Source organism: Ixodes scapularis, unplaced genomic scaffold (assembly GCF_016920785.2).
Source record: "Ixodes scapularis isolate PalLabHiFi unplaced genomic scaffold, ASM1692078v2 PGA_scaffold0__279_contigs__length_252992795, whole genome shotgun sequence".
NCBI lineage: Eukaryota > Metazoa > Arthropoda > Arachnida > Ixodida > Ixodidae > Ixodes > Ixodes scapularis.
Window position 1 is genome coordinate 233,861,133 of NW_024609835.1, and position 20,787 is coordinate 233,881,919.

Consider the following 20,787-nt stretch of genomic DNA (forward strand, 5'->3'; position numbering starts at 1 on the left):
GCATCGTCTCCTCTAGGCAGTCCTTGGGAAGCATGGATCACCATGACGGATCCCTGTCTCCGGGTGAACTGCACTACTTACGTTGAACGTTTGATTCTTTTAAAATAGATGTATCGGTTCACCTTCGTGGGAATTTAACAAAACAATTAATTTCGACCCGGACAACATAATATGGGTATGGTGGGCTGTGAAATCGCAGGTTCTGTGAATTTTTGTTTTTGTATCTTTTAGCTTTTGCAGTAATGTAAATATTTAGCATGAAGAGAAGTTAGTGCTCTATCGGAAATTACCGTGCTATTGAGTTTCACTGCAGCCAACGTTTCCCTTTACTGCAGGGGTGGAACGGCTGCGCCATTTGCGCCATTTTGCGCCAGACGCATGTGTCTGCGCCATCCTGCGCCATGTTGCAGAAACTGCGCCACAGCCAATACCTCGCGCCATTATGCGCCAAATCGCAAAACGTGCGCCAAAAAGACGTTTTTTTTTTGTCTTGGTTTCGGTTTTTATCGACTCGACTGTCAACAATGAGGGCGTTTAGCCTGGTCGGCCTTGCAATCCCTTGTTCTGTTTATTCCCCTTGTCTATCCCGAGTCGGAAGCGCGCGAAAAAACTCGGATTCTAAGCGCTACACCACCTGCGACTGGATTGTTACTCTTCAACCATAAGCGGTAGGGCAAGTAGGCCGAGGTGAGGTCGAGTCGTTAAGCGTCAGATTGCATGAGGCTCCGCGGCCCGGGATCCGGACGTCATCCAGTCGAAAGCAATTGAGCAAAATATTCCTTTTAGTGCTTCATCGTTAGGAGTTGGAACCGCATTCTTGCAAGATAAATCGTGATTTGATAGAACTGAAACGCGGTCCGTATCTGCTCGGCGTACTTTAGCCTTGCTCCTGCTTATCGCTTCAAATATGATAACTTCGTTAATCGTAGTCTGCTGCTTCGATATCGAGTTGCACAATAAGATAAACTGGAAATTTGTTGCCCTGTTCCTCCGTGCAACTGCACGTCCGTTGTTTACGCACGTCACGTGGTTCGCACATATAATTACTATGTCGAGCACGTGTGGGTTGTGCGATAAGCAGAGCTGGTTTGCATCTTGAGCGTCTGAAGGCCACTCAGAAAATATCAAGGACGCTATCTTCAGAAACATAGAGTACTTGCTGTTTGATTCTCATTAAGGCTCACAAAGATTCAAGTTTTCGCATATATTACACTGTTATCCCCTCTACCTAGGTCCCTAACCGCTCATGTTCATCTCTGCTGCTAAGCACAATTGAAATTGCTCCCGTGCTTGTCTAAGACACAAGCTGAAGTGCAATGCAAACTGATCTGAGCTGCTCCTAGCCTGCTCCAGAATGTAGTTTTAGCTGCTCCCAACCTGCTCCAAAACAGCTGTTTCAGCTGCTCCCGTGGCTGCTCCTAAGTACATTTCATGAGTTCCACCCCTGTTACTGTGCCATGGTGTGGTTGAGTTTTCTGGGGTCGGCTCAATTCTACTACGTTGCATTGAGGAGAGGGTGCCTCTTCTAGTTACAATCCAGAAAGTGTTTGTTGGCGGGACAGCTGAGACAAGTGAAACAAACTATTCTAATATATCTACCGCAAGTGTAACGAACGGGTGCTACTAGATGCGTTTCTCACTAGTGTGGGTTCACTTGCTCCAATTTTTTCGGTGAGGGCCGCTGATGTCTAAAGTCAAATATTATAAATTTCTATCTAAATAATCATCTATTCAAACATACTAAACTCTGCGAATCCGACAAACGACTCGCACGACGACACAGTGACACTATTTTACTGATGAGGGCTAGCAACTCTCACTAGTCTTTCCGATCACCCTTTGCCCTCACCTAATGCATATCAAGACTGGTCAGTTCATCGATTAACCTTGTTATTTAAGTTATGCTTTAATTCCGATATATTTTAGAACGCAGCTCTTAGGCGCCCGTTTTCGGCTGGAGTACGTCGACGGAACCGCGCTTTACATTATGAGACGTTTCCCATAATGACGTCACGTGTCATCACACGGCGCCTAAATCTTCCTTTTTTTTCTCTTTTTTGTTTATTTGGATCTTTTTGCTGGAGAAAGTTGGGAAAAAGCAAAAAAATGCCTGCTTTGATATTTCTAAAATCTTCATTTCTTTTAGGTCACAGGTCTGCTCGGTAAACTATTTCAGCATGTTTGTGATTGTCATCGAGGGTGATTATAGTGTTTAGATGATAACTTAGAAATTTCTTCACTTTAAAAGGCTTCCCATGTTTATATTTCAGTAGGCGTCACAACGTGATGTTTAAAATGGGAATGCGATATGCCATCAATGACATACTAAAAATAGTAAAAAAAAGTTGTTTTAACGTCTTTTATGCAGTATGACCAATGAAAAACCAACGAAAGAATTTATCAATTGATTAGTCTATTGAAAGGTAGCAATCGGTCAGATTAATTTTTTAATCAAATTGCAGCTGCAACAACATTTAATGTTTTATTAAAGCTACGGTTTGTGTGAAATAACAAAAATATGTGGGACCAGCAGTTGTATACGAACCGCGACACTAAGATTATGGAAGCATCCGACTTAATAATGATCGTTTGCTGAATTTCCACGCACAAATTTCCAGCACAACCTTCAATAGGAAGAAACGACAGCAAAAACAGCAAGCGTTTAATGAGGAGGTCCATGCTTCTGAACGTGCGCCCGTAGTGGACAACACACTGCGATATCTCCACTTTCGCATGTTTCCGATGTTGTCCGCACTGTGGCAGCGCGGTTCGAGCTTGAGGCGGGTAGTTACATCTGTGGCGACGTTCGAACATGTTTTTCTTTTTATGTAGTTTTGGAGCCTCTTCACAGTTTGTGCAGAAGAATTTCTGTCTTTAATATGGTCCTCTCACAACCAAATTCGGTAGGCATATACTTCAGGATATGTAGAACGCAGCTATGAAAGTTTTGATGTGAATGTATATTTTAATATTTCTGAAAAATGTTTGCAATGTTTGTTAGCCCCTCGAAATGGCATTGTGGCTTTTAATTATTTTAGACTGAAATGAAAGCGTCGCACACATTTTCCTCTTTCATTGCACTCAGCAGTTTAAAAAGAGCAAATTAGTTTATTTTACTAGGCTTTTTTAAGTGTGTTGCCACGCCTCACATCTACAAACTATATCAAATCTAACGCCATATTTCTGAAGAAAGGGTTAAGCACCATAAACTGGGAAAATTTCATTTCGATGTCGTATATAAGCTTCGTTTATTTACCTTGGCGCGTGTCATTGAGCCAGCTCACCTTGCCACTCCCCGTGTGGCCTTTGCTGGACGTGGATGCCAGGCTCGGCTTTGAACCAGTTGCCTCTTTCGTTGCAGGTGAAGGTCAACTTACAAGAATGCCCAAGTGATAAAGTAATTCGAAGGTTAGGACCTGTGCGGGCGACGAAGCGAAAGAGCCGCCGCACTCTCCGCCGGCGGCCTTGGTAGCATTGCACGGCGTTGCCCGCGGAAGAAGGAACCTTCGGAGGCTTAGGCAGGCACATTGTATTCACTCTTAGTTATCGTGCACGAGCGTACCATGTAAAGAGTACAACGGAAGTAGCGTGCGAAGAGAAGCGTCTAGGGTGGGCCAGAACATGGCTGCCCTTGTTTGCTGCGGTCCCCTCCGTGTTGGGACGGGGTACTGCTGCGCCGAAGGGTGGCCTCCATTTCCTGTTGATTGTCGCCCTGCTCCCTGTGTCACAGTGCTCCACTGCATTTGCTTGACTGCAACTAGATAGAAAACCTTGGTCAGCTCTTCCGTTCCGCTGGTTGCCTCTGAACCAGTATTGGTGGCTTGTTCTCCTTCTTCAAAACTTCAACATTCTTCAGACTTCTTTTTTTCTTATGGGGAGTGGGACAAACGAGGCAGCAGGTTTGAATTTATGGATACGTGCCAAGAAATTCCCCTTTTTTTCACGGATATAATTTACTACCACATTACACATTTCCTTTCAAAGCCTTTTGAGCTCGATTCGGGGGTGAATGCGAGTGCTAACGTTATTATTGCGGTACCTGTGGGAAAGAAAAGCCACACATTTGGAGTTTGTCGGGTTTTTCTTTCCGCTGAAGATGGCTTTGAGTTTGAGCGTACTGTGTGTGTGCTTACCTGTTGTGTATAAAAGGATTGTTTTTCATCTAGTCATTGCTCCAACTTCTATTCGCCTGAGAAACACATTTGGTTACAGATGTAGGGAAGTATTTTGGGTTGAGGATGTGGTGTCTGCCCTTTTGCTACCTTTTTATGGTATTTCCACGTGCTCCTTTGCCCCGGGTAGTGTTTTCAAGGTATGTTCATTATGTATGATTGTTTGGGATTGGGTATGTCTGCGACGGAGCAACACTGAGCACAAACATACCTTTCAAGTTTTCCTAGCATTTTTTCGCAAAGTGTGGTGTAAGGCTGTGAACATGTGAACCCCAGGTTGTGCTGTTTTTAAAAATATCTGGGTAATTTTTTTTTTCCTCTGTTTGTTTAGTGAGGGGTTGAGGAATTGTGTTTACATTCTACTATGGCACCTTTATTTGTGACCCATCTGTATAAAAGTAAAAGCAAAGCTGTTTTGGTGGTGGTGCTTTGTTAAGTTTTGGTATGTCTTTGAAGTTTCTTTTCTTGAAGTGTAGTGTTGTGTATCACTTGAAACTCTGTAAAGCTTTCTTTGTCGCAGAACCTAGTGTTGTGGGAAGTTTGGTACCGGCACTAGGACATGTAACCAAGGTATGATAAGGGCTTTGTTGAATTCTAGTAAGTGAACAAAGCCAGAATGACTAGGCCTCTTGGAACGAGTGACTGCAAAATTGCTGGCTTTGCGTCTTTGACTCGGTTAGTGCATTGCACCTCCTTAATTTGAGCACAGGCATGTTATACAGGTTGACTTTGGTGAGTTTTGTACTGCCCATCCTCCTTGTGTTGCTATTTGGCTGGGGCTCCTCTGGCCATAATTGATCCACTGTCTTACTTTGCATCTGCTATTTATGTTGTGTACTATACATCCCTGACATGGTGGGAGCATGACTGCGTGGTATGAAGCCCTCGTTCTGTTTCCTGAAAAGCTTGTGTACATTGTTTGTTTCTTTGAAAGAATTTAATAAAAGAAGCAACATGGTAAGGAAAAGGCCCTGGTGTTCTCGTACTTCGTTTGATGTTTAGTTGGGGCTAACTTCAGTGGCTTCTCATGTTTTATATAAGAGACAGTCACAGCTTTTAGTTGGGCAATGGCAGCAGGAGTGCGATGTCATCTCAGCTGTAGACATGGTACAAGTTTAGTAATGTGTATGTTTACTGATGTCTGAAGTGGACAGAATTCCTATACTCATTTTCACCTCATGATACGTAGTAGATGTCCGGCTCCTTGTGGAGCATTATTCATTACATTCTTAGAGAGGCCCTGCAATCATGTTTATGCGTCTACGTTTTTTGCAGTTTCCACGTCTCTTGGGGTTTGGGAGAGGCCCTGCAATCATATTTAAGCGTCTACCTTTTTTGCGGTTTCCATGTCTCTTGGGGTTTGGGCAAGCCAGCAGGCACGGAAAGAGTAACTAAATATCAGTGCGTCATATTTTAACCGGACGATGCGGAAACCTCCTTCACCTTTGGAAATGACCCGCGGTGCCGAAAGTGTGCAATATGTGACGTCTTTGGTCCTGGGCTTACCACTGGTCAGAGCCGCTAAAAGCTTCTTTTTAGTCGAAATACAAAATATAAGTAGCGCGAACCGTTTCAGTTATTTATAAAAGTAGTTTTTGTTAATTAGATCAGAAAAGAAAGAAATTCAGTTTGAAAAGTATGGAAACAAGAAATGACCTGTCGACATACCCGCCACCAAGCGGTGGAAAAAGCGGCGCATACTATGAAGGTGTAGTGGGATCAGGCACCGACGAGGCACGAGAGTAGAAAAGTCCCGGATGTATGTGGCGGCGCTGCGATGGATGGACTGGAAGATCTGACCGGTTCCGAGCAGTTCGAAGGCCTTCGGCGAGCAGCTTTGGCTTGCGGTTTGGCCGTCTGGCGGTATGGCAGCGCGAAATGGTTCCCATTCAGAACTGATCTTTACCCCGTGTTTGCTGTTGTTTGTGGCCAATGAAGTGTCATGACGAATTAGTGTTTAATCGCGCAGCAAATGCGATGTGAGCCGAGCCGCCCTGGCTGCCCGCTTCTACAGCCTTTAGTGGCGCCCTCTTGAGACGTCGACACGGAGTGCGGCAGCCGTGAGCACTCGCTAAGCTCACTATCCCTCTAGTTTACAGCCACTCAAGCGACCAAGGACGTCATGAACGAGGTTATTTCTTGCTTGTTTTTGTAGTATTAAAGGACCCATGAAATGAATTTTGGGCTGGAGTAAATCAATTTATATTTGGATTTTACTAATAGCACATCGTTCAGTGGGCCAAAAGAACAAAGGTAGAAAGTCAGAAGCCTGACTTTCGCTGCAAAAATTTGCAAAACGGCGGACTATTTCGTACCTCCTTCCCTTCGTAAACTCTCCGCCTTTTTACTGTGACACATCCGCGGACCCCGCAGCGCGTCACCGGGCTACTAGCCACCATAACCGGGCCCCCGCAGCGCGTCACCAGGGCCCAAGCGCACGTCACACGACACCGGACCTCACCTAAAGGGAAGCTACGGAGCTTCTTGAAAAAAATGAGTTAGAAGTGAATTCTAGTGTATTTTTACCCCCTGAACCCGAATACCCGAACCATTTGCTGCGTAAGTATTGTTAAACGCGAGAAAAATGCGAAAGACAGTCGCTGTCCGTGACGTCATCGACGGCTCTTTTGCCTGCCCAAGGCTAGGGGGGCGGGGCTTCAGCCCTATTTTGAAATTGCTGTTGTGGCTCTCCGGCGCGTCGCATTGAAATATAATTTTGATATCTGTTATTCTAAAGGCCAAATGAACGCAATTCAAGCGTTTTTTCTCAAATGTAGAAGTGCCCCATCTTCCCTTTAAAGGAGTCATGAAACGCTTTTTTAACTTTTTTCTGTTTAGCTTTCCTCCTCAACTCGTAAATCGCGCATTGTACCAAACAGTTCAAGAAGTCGGAAAGGGGGGAGTCCCCTCTTGCTCGGAATCACGCTTGTGTAGCCCGGACACAGCCATTGTCCCCCTAGAAGATTAGCCCGTCGCTCAAAATTCCGACTATAAAAAAATTCTCTGCGGGTCGGTATGCGCGAGAGAGCGTGATTAAGTGGAAAACGTGTGGCTGGCCCAACGAGCACGTAGCTTCCACAGCACTCAGCTTCGGGGTGAACGGGCTGGGGAAAGCAACTAGTCGGAATTTTGAGCGACGGGCTAATCTTCTAGGGGGACAATGGCTGTTTCCGGGCTACACAAGCGAGATTACGAGCAAGAGGGGACTCCCCCCTTTCCGACTTCTTGAACTGTTTGGTGGAATGCGCGATTTATGAGTTGAGGAGGAAAGCTAAACAGAAAAAAAAAGTTGAAAAAGCGTTTCATGACTCCTTTAATATGCCTATAGCTTTTAAAATAATGTGAAATTCGAGAGAAGTTTCATTAAGTTACTACGTGCAGTGCGCTCAGGTTCAGTGCAAATTAAAAACCAGTAAAAAAGTCCTTGCAGGGCCCCTTTAATGTAAAGAATTAAAATATATGTAGGTGGCATTTTAGGTTAAATATATGTTATCTTGGTACACAGTTCAAATGCCAAAACCATTATTTTTTTCTCTGACAACCAAATCTTGTAAGAACTATGCACGGCGCATAAACAATGTACAAAACTTTTTTTTCTTGAGGTGACGAGTGCAGAAGTGCCAAAAGGTGCTCGAAGGAAAACGCTGTTGTCAGTGATGTGATTGCTGCGCCAATACACCCTTTGCGAAAATCCGAAAAGCCCGCGCGCGCCGCGCGACGAATGGGAGTACTCGGTACGCCCCTCCCATCGTCTTCCCTCTCGCTAACACGTGGCTAACGCGAGCAGGCGCAGGTTACCATAGCAACAGCGTTCGAGCACCCCAGAGCCCAGATAGCCGAGTCGGATCAACACGTCCTAGAAGAGAAGGCCGTAGCGCTCTTCTCGTGACGTCGCAAAGGAAGGCCATCGGGGGCGCGCGTCGAAGCGAAGGCAACGCGCGTGGATCGACCATCGTAACGCGCTTTTAGTCACATACGCGAGCCTTATTAGCTAAAATGAAAGCTGCACATAGCAACGGGCATAGCCTCCTCTATACGGAGAAAGCCTGGCACATCGACGACGGAGCCATAGAGAGCGCGGCCGCAGGAAAAAGGAGAGGAGGAGCGCGCCGAACGGTGACCAACATGGTAGCGCAGAGCAGAAAGGGCAGACCTAGACCGCGAGCGCTTGGGTCATGAGCGGCCGCTCCCCGAACCACGCTTGTTTTTGTGTTTTCGTCACCGTCGTTTTCGTACTCCGGGAGAAACGGGCGCCGCGATTCGAAAGGGCGCAGGGAGAAATGGGAAAGGGTGGACGTTGAGTTTCTCCTCTCCGCGATAGCGACAAGAAAAGAGGAAAAAAAAAAAAAAAGATTGTTTCTGCGTTTGGCCGCTCGCTCTTTTGTGGCGCTAGCAGGTAAGGTTCTCTCCGCTCCCGTTTCTCCGCCCCTCCTTTCCCATTTACGGCGGCCGTCTTTTCACGCGACGCGCCAGGCTTTCTCCGTATAGAGGAGGCTATGCAACGGGTCTAGAAAACATTTTATTATACGAGTAAAATATTACGCCACTAAATATTCTGTATGAAATGGCACGAGGTAGGCGTATATGAGAAAACATTGAGTTACGCAATTATTGCTCTAGGAATGCATATTTTATACAAAAATACTGTGACAAAATGGCGAGACACGCAGTGATTAAACACAGCAAAACAGGTCACACTTAAACATCAGGTAGATGTAGTTAACGCGGACACGGCAAGACAAGTGTCACGATCATGTAAGCGATGTTATCGCGTGCAGTCACCGAATTCTTGCATCATACGCCGGCCACATGGCAAAAGTAATGTAATTTCGATCGAATGACCTTATGGGGTCGACAAATCAGCTTGCGACGCTCGTATAATCACTCAAGACCGCGAGCTGATTAAATCCCAAATCATTTAATGTTAATATATTAACTTTTCCGTGTGGCAATTGTACTAAACTTACTATTTACAGTCAACTAATTTACTTCTCCCTATGGGCTCGAGCTGCCGTAGAACGAAATATAACTTATTTTGTATACAATAATACAATAACCTTAATACAGTTAAGATTCTAGTATAAACGCGGTAAAGGCAGCAAAATAACAGTATAAACAGATAAGCACAAACAACGCACTTTGTATAATCACACAAACGTGTTACTCACCTTCCAGTGAAAACTAGAATATTACCACGCATATTTACAACTGTCGACACAACCGCACGCGGACAACGACGAAGAAGATGTCATTCTATCACGGAAAAAAAAAAAAAAAAACCGAGTGCAGCACTCTACTCGCGTCCCATATGACTAAGAAAGCCCGTAAACAAGTTGTTTCTCACCTGTCGATCGTATCCATACGTCCCGGAATATCCGCCACGAAAACATTTGAACACGAACTTTAAAGGGTAACTGCAAAGAAAAAAAAAGTGTATTTTTAAACAGCCTAATTAGGACAGGCATGTCACAAAACAATCTTTTCGCCGAAAACAAAATCTTTTACGGCAATATTTATTGCGCGAGTCTGATTTTAGTTTGCGGCTATTTCGTCCGTTTTAAATCGCACGCCACGAAGTTGGTGTTACACGTCACGTTATGGCTCCTATACGTCACGGAGTGGCGTATAACAGCCACTCCGCGCCCGTCGAAAGAGCGCGGGTTTCAAATGTGGAGAAGTTGTGACTCCGACTAAATTACGTCCTGTGGCGTAAATATTGCTAGAAAAAATTTGTCGTCTCGCGGAAGATCTGTTTGGTAACATGCTTGTTTCATATAAACTTTAAAAAAAAAAACTTTTTTTTTTTTGCAGTTACTCTTAAAAAAAAGTGTTTTTTTTTTAACCAGCCTAACTGGGACAAGCATGTCACCAAACAAATCTTCCGCGAAAAAAAAAAAAAAATGTTAGCAATATTTACGCCACGGGACGTAATTTAGTTTTGTGGCATGCTTCTCGTATTGGGCCGTTTAAAAATACTTCTTTTCTTTGCAGTTACCCTTTAAGTCTGTCTCTGTCGAGAGAGAGGTCTTTCGATAATCGACCAGTGTCATCGTTGACTAGTTGCCACAAATGTCACTCAAACCGTAGCAGGACTTGTTCCGCGAATCAACGTACAACGTAAATACCGCAGTATCAAGCGAACACCCGGAGTCTCGGGGTTTTTTTTTTTCAACCATGTATAAAAAAAAAACTACCTGAGACTGCGGTGACGACAAAAAAAAACGACGGGTAGGAGGATCAAAAGAACCCCCCCCCCCCCCACACACACACACACGCACACACACACACACACACACACACACACACTCACGCGCGCGCGCGCGAGAGAGAGAGAGAGAGCAGCGGCATGCAGTGTGGGAAGCTTAACGTTGTCGACCCATCTCTTGCTCGTGTGCGCTCCCTGCGGCAATGACTGGAATTGTTTCGGTTTCCTTTCCTTCTGAAAGTCTCAGCCTTCCTTTTTCGACAGTCAGCAACTCACACATGACGTAAATTTACCAGAATCAGACCCGTACGAGGGAAGAAAACATGGCACCGGACCGGTTCATTCGAAAAGTGTGGGGAGCTGCGGGACTGCACGTAGTCCCGCGATTACGGGGATAATCATAAATGTAAAATTGGCATTTTTAACCTTGGTAGCGCGTTGTATATTACATGTATATACATGTGCAGGGTGTTTCACGAAGAGTGGACAAATTCGATATCGCGAAAACTACTCGTGGCAACGGAAGATGCTTGTGTCGTTTTGGTCCTGGGTCAGGGGCCTATTCAGGAAAATTATTAAAAGTCCGGGACAATTAGATTGTTAATTATTTTTATGTAATTAACTTTTGGTGTATTCGCACGACAGGTCTTTATCCCCGGAGAAAGCCGAGTACGTCATAGAGCTGAGAGAAGGAAACGACACGAGAAGGAGGAGGCAGTGCAGAAAATCCAAGCGAGCATTCGCACGACGGATTCGCATGTAGTTTTTCTTTTCGCAAACCTGTTGGCGACTTTCAGGGGCTCATTGAACAAAAGGCAGGGAAAAAATAAAGGAAAGACACCCCACACTTCAAGCCTGCTGGCGACTTTCGGGGGCTCGTCGAACAAAAAGGCAGGCAAAAAAGAACAAAAAAAGGGACCCCACACCTTAAAGGGGCCCACCAACAATTTTTTGACCGGTTTCAAGTTCGCGCTGAAACGGAGCTCCATGAAAGCAGGAACACCGAGGAAAAAAAATATTACAGAAATTCGCAATATTTTGTGAGTTATTAGAAAACTAAATATTGCAGAAAACAACTTTAAATAAGCAAAACATTGCGCTTCATGACGTAAAATGAAACAGTTTAGTGATTGGAGCAAAGCGGTTGGCCAATGGGAGCAAAGCGTCGGCCCGGGCGGACGGTACCGAACGTAGGCAGCCCCAGAGCAAACGAAACCGAAACCACGCCGGCGTACGTTGCTACGCATTGAAGTCGGAGCGGTGCGGTTGCGCTGGGTTCACAGCATGAAGTGCTGCCTGTGCTGCGTCATTAAGCGGGGACAAAGTTTCACACTTTTTTCATCTCGCCGATGTTTTGTGGGACAGCGACAAGGATAGACCCGTGGCGCACGACGCGAGAAATTTCGTCTCCCGATCATGTCTGCCACTGTGTCGGCACGGCTGACATATTCTACACTGCCGCTTTGCGCTCTGCGTTTGTTTTCGTACCAGTAGCGCCTACATGTGTTAGCGCCGATGGACGAACTGAAATGCCATCCCACACTCGCGGGATTGCAGTGCCAATTTCGTTGGAGGAATGCCCTCCAAAGATGTTTCGTCGTGGGTGTCGATGATATTTCCGGACAAGTATGGCACGCAATCTGCACTTCATAAAAAAAGATTCGAACGGTAAAAAAAAAAGTGACAAATATGAGTCTAAGGAAAACTACAATGAAGCTCGGAATCACTGGAGAATCGACGATTGAGTATGGAAGTTTATGTGGTGTGCTTTCTTTCTTGATCAGCCTCCTTTTGTATGTGGAAACGCTGACACCCCGAGTTCTGTAGACAACAATTTTTTTTCTTCTCGGCTTTAGAGCCACCTATCGCAAAGTGGTTCGAACTGGAAGCACCGTTCACTGGTCCCTTCCTACCTGTAAAGTGTGTACCTCCCACGATGAGTGGTATTATATTCACAGCCTTTGACGGTCAAAACCCGTTCCCATTTAGTTACGCTGCCCAAACTAAATTTCCATCTGGTTTCGCTATGCCAACTCTTTTTGGTATAATAAGTGTTGTGTCAAGCTACGGTCATGTCAAAGTACCCGTGCGCCGAAAATCAGCATCTCGCACAACAGGTTATTACACAACAGCTGACTGCAAAAGCCCTTGACGGCCAAACCGTGTGTTGGCCGACAACTTTGTTTTCTCGGCTTTGGAACCACCTTTCGCAAAGTTGTTCCAATTGGAAGTGCCGTCCACTGGTCCCTTCCTACCTGTAAAGTCTCCACCTCCCGCGAGCAGTGGTATTCTCTTGACAGCCGTTTCATGGTCTAAACCGGTTCCCATTGAGTTACGCCGCCCAAACCAAATTTACACCTGGTTTTGCTATGCCACCTCTTTTTGGTACAATAAGTGCTGTGTCATGTTACTGTCAGGTCCAAGCACCTGTGTGTCCAAATCTGCACTTTGCGCAGCCCGCTATAACACAACATTTTGGGTCCAATATTGGATATCCCGTAGAGCTCTATTTCTTTATTCGTTAGAAACATAACCTTCACACCTGCTGTCTTGATGAAACTTGGCGCACTTTGAACATCTTACTCGCTTCCAAATATCATCGTTCCAGCAGTCCTACGTTTACAGCGACGAGCGAAATAAATTTCCCAAGCAGAGCAATTATGGTGGCGGCCGTCTTGCGTTTCGGAAAATTGCTCCAACTCCTTTTTCGGCCGCAATAGAGAAATTACCCCTAATAACAACTCAAACTCAATATATAAGAAGTGGAGAACAGCTAAATGCCCTTTTACCCCAGCACTCATGCAACGTCACCCTCAACGTATTGGCTCAAAAAGCAAAAGTTTCGTCCATGCGCGCTTCCGCCGCCAGAACTTGGCATGCGAAAGGGCGCCGCAGGCTGCTGAACGCGCCTCATTGTCGAACGCCAGCTCCTCCGCTAGTGGCGCTGCGCGCGTTTTTCAAAGCGCCCCCGGCGCCCCCTATAGTTCCCGCACGGAGTGTGGCGGTCTATTGATCCAGCCGCCAGTCTGGCAGCACTGATCGAACAGTCTGCCAACTTTGTGCATCGCATTCCGAGTCTCATCGTCCGCCATGATATGCCTTGTCGTCTCGAGCCGGCAGCCGTCTGACTAGGATGGAGCGAGAGACGACGGTGAAAATGATCGTTCTGCGCTCCGCGAGACGTTAGAAGAAAACGTAATGGGGTGCTGCAGTGCCGTTTGGGTGCTCGAACAGCGCGAAAAAAGGGTTCAGGATGTACCGGTTCTCGCAGGAAAAGAAAACCGTGCAAGGCACAAGATCCGGGAGGCCAAAACAAGGAGGGCTAAGTGGAAGACGACTTCGAGTTCTCGATGGTGCGAGGTAATATTATAATTAATTTATTTTGTGAGTTGTTTTATTTTGACTAAAACTGTGCAGCGACTTCACGCGGCAGCGTCAGGTGAGAGTGTCCGTTGATCATGGGGCCGATTCCTGCCGCGCAAGACCTGATACTTGCGAGCGGCCTAGCTTGACGTCACATTCGTTGGGGCGCGCACGGCACCGAGAAAATGTCGCCCCCAAGGCCACGCCACCGTGTAGGTGCACCACATGACGCACTACCAGGCGAACGCGAAGCATCCCGCCGTGCGACGCGCAAGGGCAAAACATGAACGGGTGGACGGTCAAAAATATTCGCAAGAGTGGGGCGGCGACTCGCGCCATCTAGCGAGGAATGAAAGTAACAAATTGTCTTTCAAGTGGATGGTTCAAGTATGTACTTGTTATACCGAAAATTCGCCCGCCAACGTAAAAACAAAAACACATGGACTATGAAACAGAGCGTTTACACATATGCGATTTTATTGTCGGACTGGTGACAAGCGATAGCTACAGGTCCGGTGTGAAAATCAACAGAGGCGAGGGTACGCAGGGGTTCAAAGAAAAACAAGAAACTGAATCAGGCGATAAAAATCCGCGCACGGCGAAAACACGACAAAACTATCAGAACGAAATACGTTACTCCAACAACACACTCACGAACCTTCGGGCAGCGGGGCCGCGAGGAGTTTCAGCGACGGTGTCACCGCCCTGGCGGCCGGTCGCCGAAAGAGAACGAGGGGGATAGGTTCGCTGGGCGGTGGCTTTGTGTATATGCGTTGGCCGCGAACGCAGGCTTATAAACTTCGGCAACAAGAATATTACGCGGCTCTAGTGTTTCGTGACACGTGACACGATCTGCTACGACCAGCTACGACCACCCGCCGCAGCGATGCAGGCGTCGAAGGAGCGCAACCTGTGTACTACGCAGACAGCCGCCGTCGCCCGATGCAGATCGTTTGCCATTCAGGGCTTCCCGCCCCGGGTTCTTCGCTTGTACTTGGAACCGTGTATTATTTCCTGTGCTTGTGTATGTGCTCAGTGGCTGGATATGGACCTCATAGAGCAGTTCTTCAGACTCAACAGCGGTTCGAAGTTGACGGCGGAAGGGCTTGCAGCGACGCTTTCGGTTGGTGCACGGCTGCGACGACTACACGGATAAAATTTAAAATTGCTGCTAGCAAGGTGGGCCATAGTCACTTTATGTTGACACGATTTTGAGTGTAAGTACTCCGTGCAAAGGCGAATCTATCGCGTTTCTAATCCACCTTTGTTTTTGTTGTTTTTAGCACGCACGACCGACTGCTAAGCAAATGCTTCTGTACCGATCACGGAGTGAATGTCTTCGGCCTTACATTGCGGAACGCCCAATAAAAAGTCATATTCGTTCAGCGAGAAAACTTCCCTTTCGAGTGACCTTCTGATTGATAATTTCTCCCGTACTTAAGTGCTTTAATCAACAGGATCGATTAAGTTTGCTTCCCTAGTTAGGCCATTTTTGTGCTACATGCGGCACTAATGCTTGGCACGATGTATGCTACTGGTGGTATTGTGAATTGGTTTACTTCCAAAGCTAACAGTGTGACAGGTGGGACCATTCAATTTGCTAAAAATGTGATGATATGGGAATTTCGTTGCATATATATAACTAGCGTTTTACGTTTAAGATTGATAAGAAACATGCTCATATGATGATGGATGTCTACAGTATAAGCTTTGCAGGTCCAGAATAGATGTGCTATAGGCTACAGCCTCAAGATTTTTAATGGACCCAATTGGTGATTACATGGCAATAAATATTGTGGTGAAAAACTGCCCATTGACTCGGTGAGTTTTGATTGTGACCATTGGTGTGCTGTTGGCAAATTAGATAATGACACACCTTTTCCCTGACCATCTGGCTTCAAGGGGCATTGCATCTAGATGTGCTCAAATATCTTTATTTCAAGGTTCAGTGGACCCCTCTGCATTATTACAGGAAGGCAGTCTCAAGCCACAACAAACAGCAGTGAGTATACAATGCATAATAACAGGCACCAGTGTCCAGGAGTATAGTCCGCAGTAATCAGTTTGAGCCTAAAAATGTTTCTGTTTTGTTTAGATAGTTTGCATTTGGTGTATAATCCGCAGGGCCCGATTTCCGCGCCCAGTGCATAGTCCGCCAAGCTGGTGCGTTGTGTCTTCGTGCTTTTTTTCCTGGGTGGCATTTTCTTCAGAAGTTCTTCGGTGAACGCTATTGAGCCTAAAGAACTGCCTTTGAGGCCCATATCTAGCCACGGAGCACACACAAGCACAGAAAATAACACTCGGTGCCGAGTACAAACGAAGCACCTCGGCGGAAAGCCGTGAATGCCAAACGAGCAGCGTCGGGCGACGGCGACTGACTGCGTTGCGCCCCTTCGACGCCTGCATCGCTGCGGTGGGTGGTCGTAGCTAGTCGTAGCGAGATGATCTTCACTTCAAGCAAGAAATCTTGTTATACCATAGTCAAGGTATGTGTGCAAGTGTTCGACGACGTGGGCTCTCTCACGTTGGTGCAGTTGTCATCAAGAAAGGTGCATATCAACAATGTTGCGTGTTTGAGGCTGAAACTATGACGCATACTTATCTAAACCTAAATTTATCGGTTTGTGGCTACAAACATTTTCGTTGACGTTGCTTAGATGATGTAACCATTCAGGCCTCGCATTAAATGGTGTTGCGACTCTTCGGTTGTGTATGAAAACCTATTTTTGCCCTAATAAAAGACATTTTCAAAAGGACATGTGTCTTCTGCTGATACATATCTTCCAATTTACAATGCAGAGGCAAACAGAAAATCAACTGCATACATCTACCACTTAGCATAACTTCAGGGACGCCGGAAGTATATCGTGAGTGGGGGGGGCTAAAGCCATGTTCCTTTTTGTCGTTTTTTGTACGATGTACTATTTTTTTTTTTACTAAAAAGAATTTAAATATTACGATCTGAGTTTCGTTTGAGAGAAAACACTATCCTAGCGGGTTCGTTTTTGTTCCTTTCACTAGGTCCTGTGCGGTTTCTATTTTCTGCATGAGAAAACAATTTCCTTACGCAGTGCTCCTAATTGCTAAATACTGTATATCATCAAGAAGGAACTGTACATAATAAGTTTTCAGAGATCACTTCTTTATTGATGGTCTACAAATTAGGAAAGCGAGGAAACAAGCAGTGTGATTGAATTGACGCATTTACACAAACGGAACTCATGATGAGCTAAGAAGAACTGCGGGATATCTTACCTTGAGAATCTCCGCTTCCTAGGCATGTACGCTTTGGGGCTGGTAGGAAGAAGCTGGTGATGTTCTTTGGATGCATGGCCAGACATTGCATGTAATGCTGGAGTCGAAGAGACACTGACTGACGCTGACTGCATACGCCTCTGACGGGTTGGACCCTCCCGATGTCGTTGGGAGAGTAGGATCAGCCCCGATGATCTTGGAGCTTGGTGGCGGGCACGTTGTTGAATGATGCTCTGACTCGCTGCTTCTCGTAAACCTCAACGTTTATCTAAACGCATTCAACTTGGACGACCACCTCTCTGGTTCCGAGTCTAAGACGAACTCCGCTAATTTCATTTCTCGCTTTTCGCATCACAACTCTAACTTTCCCTCGCTCTCGAAGGAAGAGCCAATAATTTCAAACCTGAAGATCATCACGTGCTCTCGACCGGACCAGTCGCCGGCAAGGACATCTTGAGACCTTCCTAAACGAAAACAACCGTCAAAGCTCGTCAAATATGACAGAAAGCGTCCGGTCCGAGGCGACAATCTGGCGCCACACATGTCTCGTCGCAGTATCCCCCACGCTACGACAACAGCAACACCAACAAAACTATAATCCCCGGGCTCTAGAGGCACCCATACTATACTTCGTTTCAGCTTCCGTCCGAGCGCAGCCAAAGGCTGAAGGACGGTTCGCAACTTCGAGAAGAGCATTCCTACGCACCACAAAGTAGTCCGCAAAAGTTTTTTTTCTAAATAACTGTTTTGTGCGTAAACAGTGCACAATATTCCAGATATCTACTGCTGATAATTATTTGCAACTAAAGGAATTGAATATCTGAAGTTTATGGTTGTATTAATATATGTAAATGCATGTGGTTTGGTGAAAGTACATACATCCGCTGGCAACACGGCTGCAGCGCTCAGTTTTTCTGTGATTTCGTTCCCGTAATGGCCGAATAATGTGTCTCGCTGCTTTCCTCACCGAGTCGCTTCAAAACGTCCTTTCGCAAAGGTACGTTTGGGCGTCAGGCGCGAGAGGTCGTGATGAATGTCTGCTTTCAAATTCGGCAGGAGACTCCGGCCGCATCGTACCGCGAATGCGTTGTAAACAAGAAAAGCGTCCGGGTCACTACAATTCACTGATACGCGGCGAACTCAGGGAACCCCTTTACCTGCCGATCACATTGAACGCCGAGAAGCTGGTGAAGTGAAAAGCACTGCGCCTCGAGCCCTGGTATATCCAGTCAATACAAGGAAACACCAACGGCCGGGTCATCTGGCACCTTGCAATCTGTACTTACATCTCGAAACTATGCCGAACAGGTGGAAAGCTCGGACACAGACGGCAGCGGCCAGCCTACGTACTGACATCCCCTATGACTAAATTTCAGAACGTGAAAGGGCACTTTTTAGACCTGTAGCAGACGATACCACCCGTAGCAGACGAAATACTCGGCGAGCGCGGGCGGCGCGGACTACCAGCGGCGCAGCGGAGTGATACAAAGGTGCAGGCGAGATCGCGTGACCTGTTGCCGGCGTCTGATTGGCTCCGGCCACACGTAGCTTTGGCTGCGCTCGGACGGAAGCTGAAACGAAGTATAAGCCCCAGTTGGCCCCCGCGCGCCACTCCCCGGCCTTGCCACGGGCAGATCGGGTCCAGCTTGCTCTAAACCCTCGTAGCCGCAGTGCTGATGAACAACGAACATTAGATTAAAAAAAAAAAAAAAAAAGCGCGCTCCCGAAACTAATTGTTCTTGTCTAAAATCTCTGCGTGCGACAAGACTGTGCCTTGCTGCTCCGTGGCTAGCACCTAACATGGACGCACGTGATGCCTTCGTGACGAGCGCCTGGCTGGCGTTATATCCCCGAACTATTCTTATGAGGGCAAGGGGGCTGAGCCCCCCCATGAGAATACTTGGGGGGGCTCTGGCCCCCCCTGCCCCCCTTCTTCCGGCGTCCCTGAGCATAAGCACCTTTGGCATTCATTCTTGAGCACACTCAAATATCAGCTTAGTTTGGTCTTGTTTTAGAAGCTTTGCCCTGTTCTGTAAAAAGAAAACAGTTAAAAAAGCTTTACCTTCGTTCTCCTTCTCGCATTTAATACAGACTTGTTTGACAGCAGATATCACTGTGGCACATACAACTGGAATGACCGATGAGACTATTACTATTACAATAAAGCTTTCCACAAGAGCCAAAACGAGGCTTGTAGGGGTGCACAAGCACATAGAAATGAGATTGGCGCTTCCGGGGCTTGTTTACATTACGCGTAAAAACAGGACGATCGGCGACCAGCTGATCGCAAGGTAACACCAAGGACACCGATGTTCCGATACACAGAACGCAGGATAAAGGCCTCAATCGTCCCTTGTATGCTGTAGTTGTCAAACTTTCTATCCAACCGCTTTTTAGCACAATTAACTAGAACAACCGAAGAGTTCGCGACACCTTTTAGTGCGAGGCCTGAATGGCTACATCATCTAAGCAACGTCAACGAAAATGTTTGTAGCCTCAGACCGATAAGTTTAGTCTTATATAAAGTACGCGTCATAGTTTCAACGCGCGAACATTGTTGATATGTACCTTTTTTTGGACCCGCGTACATTCGGCTCAACTTGATGACAGCTGCACCAGAAGTGAGAGCTCACGTCGAACACTTGCACACATATCTTGACTCTGGCAAGATTTCTTGCCTTCAACTGGCTTGAAGGCTTCATCTGTAGCATCACGGTAGGTCTTGGTTGAAACGATGATCGTCTCGCACACGGCAACGAACATAGAACGACACGCTTCGTTTTATTTATACGCTACCGGTCTACGGGCGTCGCAAATCTATCCCCCTCTTGTCCGCCATGTTGGATCGATCGGAGCGCCCCCTATATTCGCTGAAACTCCTCAATTCCCGACACAACGCGAAAGAACTCACCGCTCGCGACACAAACTGCAGCCGGGAAACAAGTTCGCCGGTGCAAAGAAGACAAAAGTTCCGAAAAAGGAAAGTCCCCACTGCGGGACCCAAAGTCCAGGGAAAAGTTCAAACGAAGTTCGAAGACTCACCGACGTCTTGAATCAGACGAACGGCGAAAGCTTCACGTGCCCGGCGTGGTGGATTGGTTGCTCGGCGGCCGACGCAACGCAGCACCGCACGCACACACACTTCCCGAAAAGGGAAAAAACGACGCCCGTCGTCACTGCTGGAATCGTAGCCAGAGCAGAGGGCTTGATCGGGAAAGAAGGGGATCCGGCCAACTCGTCGAAAGCCAACTCGTCGACGGCCAACTCGTCGACGGCCCATTCGTCGAAGAGGGCAATTCGTATTAGGGCAATTCGTCGAAGGGAAACTTGTCGAAAGGGGAAATTGGTCGAAGGGCAATTCGTCGAATGGGTTGAATGACGGTCCAAGGTTAAAGTTCGTGGTTCCTTTTTATATTTCGACCTGCAGTTTTATTTGTGTTTGGACTAGGGACAGTGGCTTTGTTAAGTTAACAAGCTTGAAGGAAAGATTACAAGAGGGCAAGGACTGGGGAGAACCTTTAGACAAGTTTGAAAATGTGTCATCTCAGGATCGCCTCTTTGTTACCTTTCTTTATTACTTATTTTGTAATGAGCCGCCGCAGACTATCGCCGCGAATGGCGTGAACGGGTGTTCCAGGTGAGTCGACAATTTAGTGATGAGCCGTCGCAGACTATCGCCGCGAAGCGGCGGCAACTTATGGGCCGGGTAGGTTAACACGCGCCCCAGTGATACACGAGGGACGTCTTGACCGTGCCCCACTGCACCGTGAAAGTGGCGAAAGTGGCAAGTTG

General features: G+C 46.7%; 1 protein-coding gene across 3 annotated transcripts in view; it reads left to right on the forward strand.

The window, feature by feature from the left end:
* Window positions 1-5,139, forward strand: part of LOC8043890 (upstream stimulatory factor 2) — a 34,342-nt gene extending 29,203 nt beyond the window's left edge. For all 3 annotated transcript variants that reach the window (XM_029976751.3, XM_029976748.4, XM_040503121.2), the window contains exon 7: window positions 3,362-5,139. The gene's annotated coding sequence lies outside the window, so the exon portion shown is untranslated. The remainder of the gene's footprint in view (window positions 1-3,361) is intronic.
* The last annotated feature ends 15,648 nt before the right edge of the window (window positions 5,140-20,787 follow it).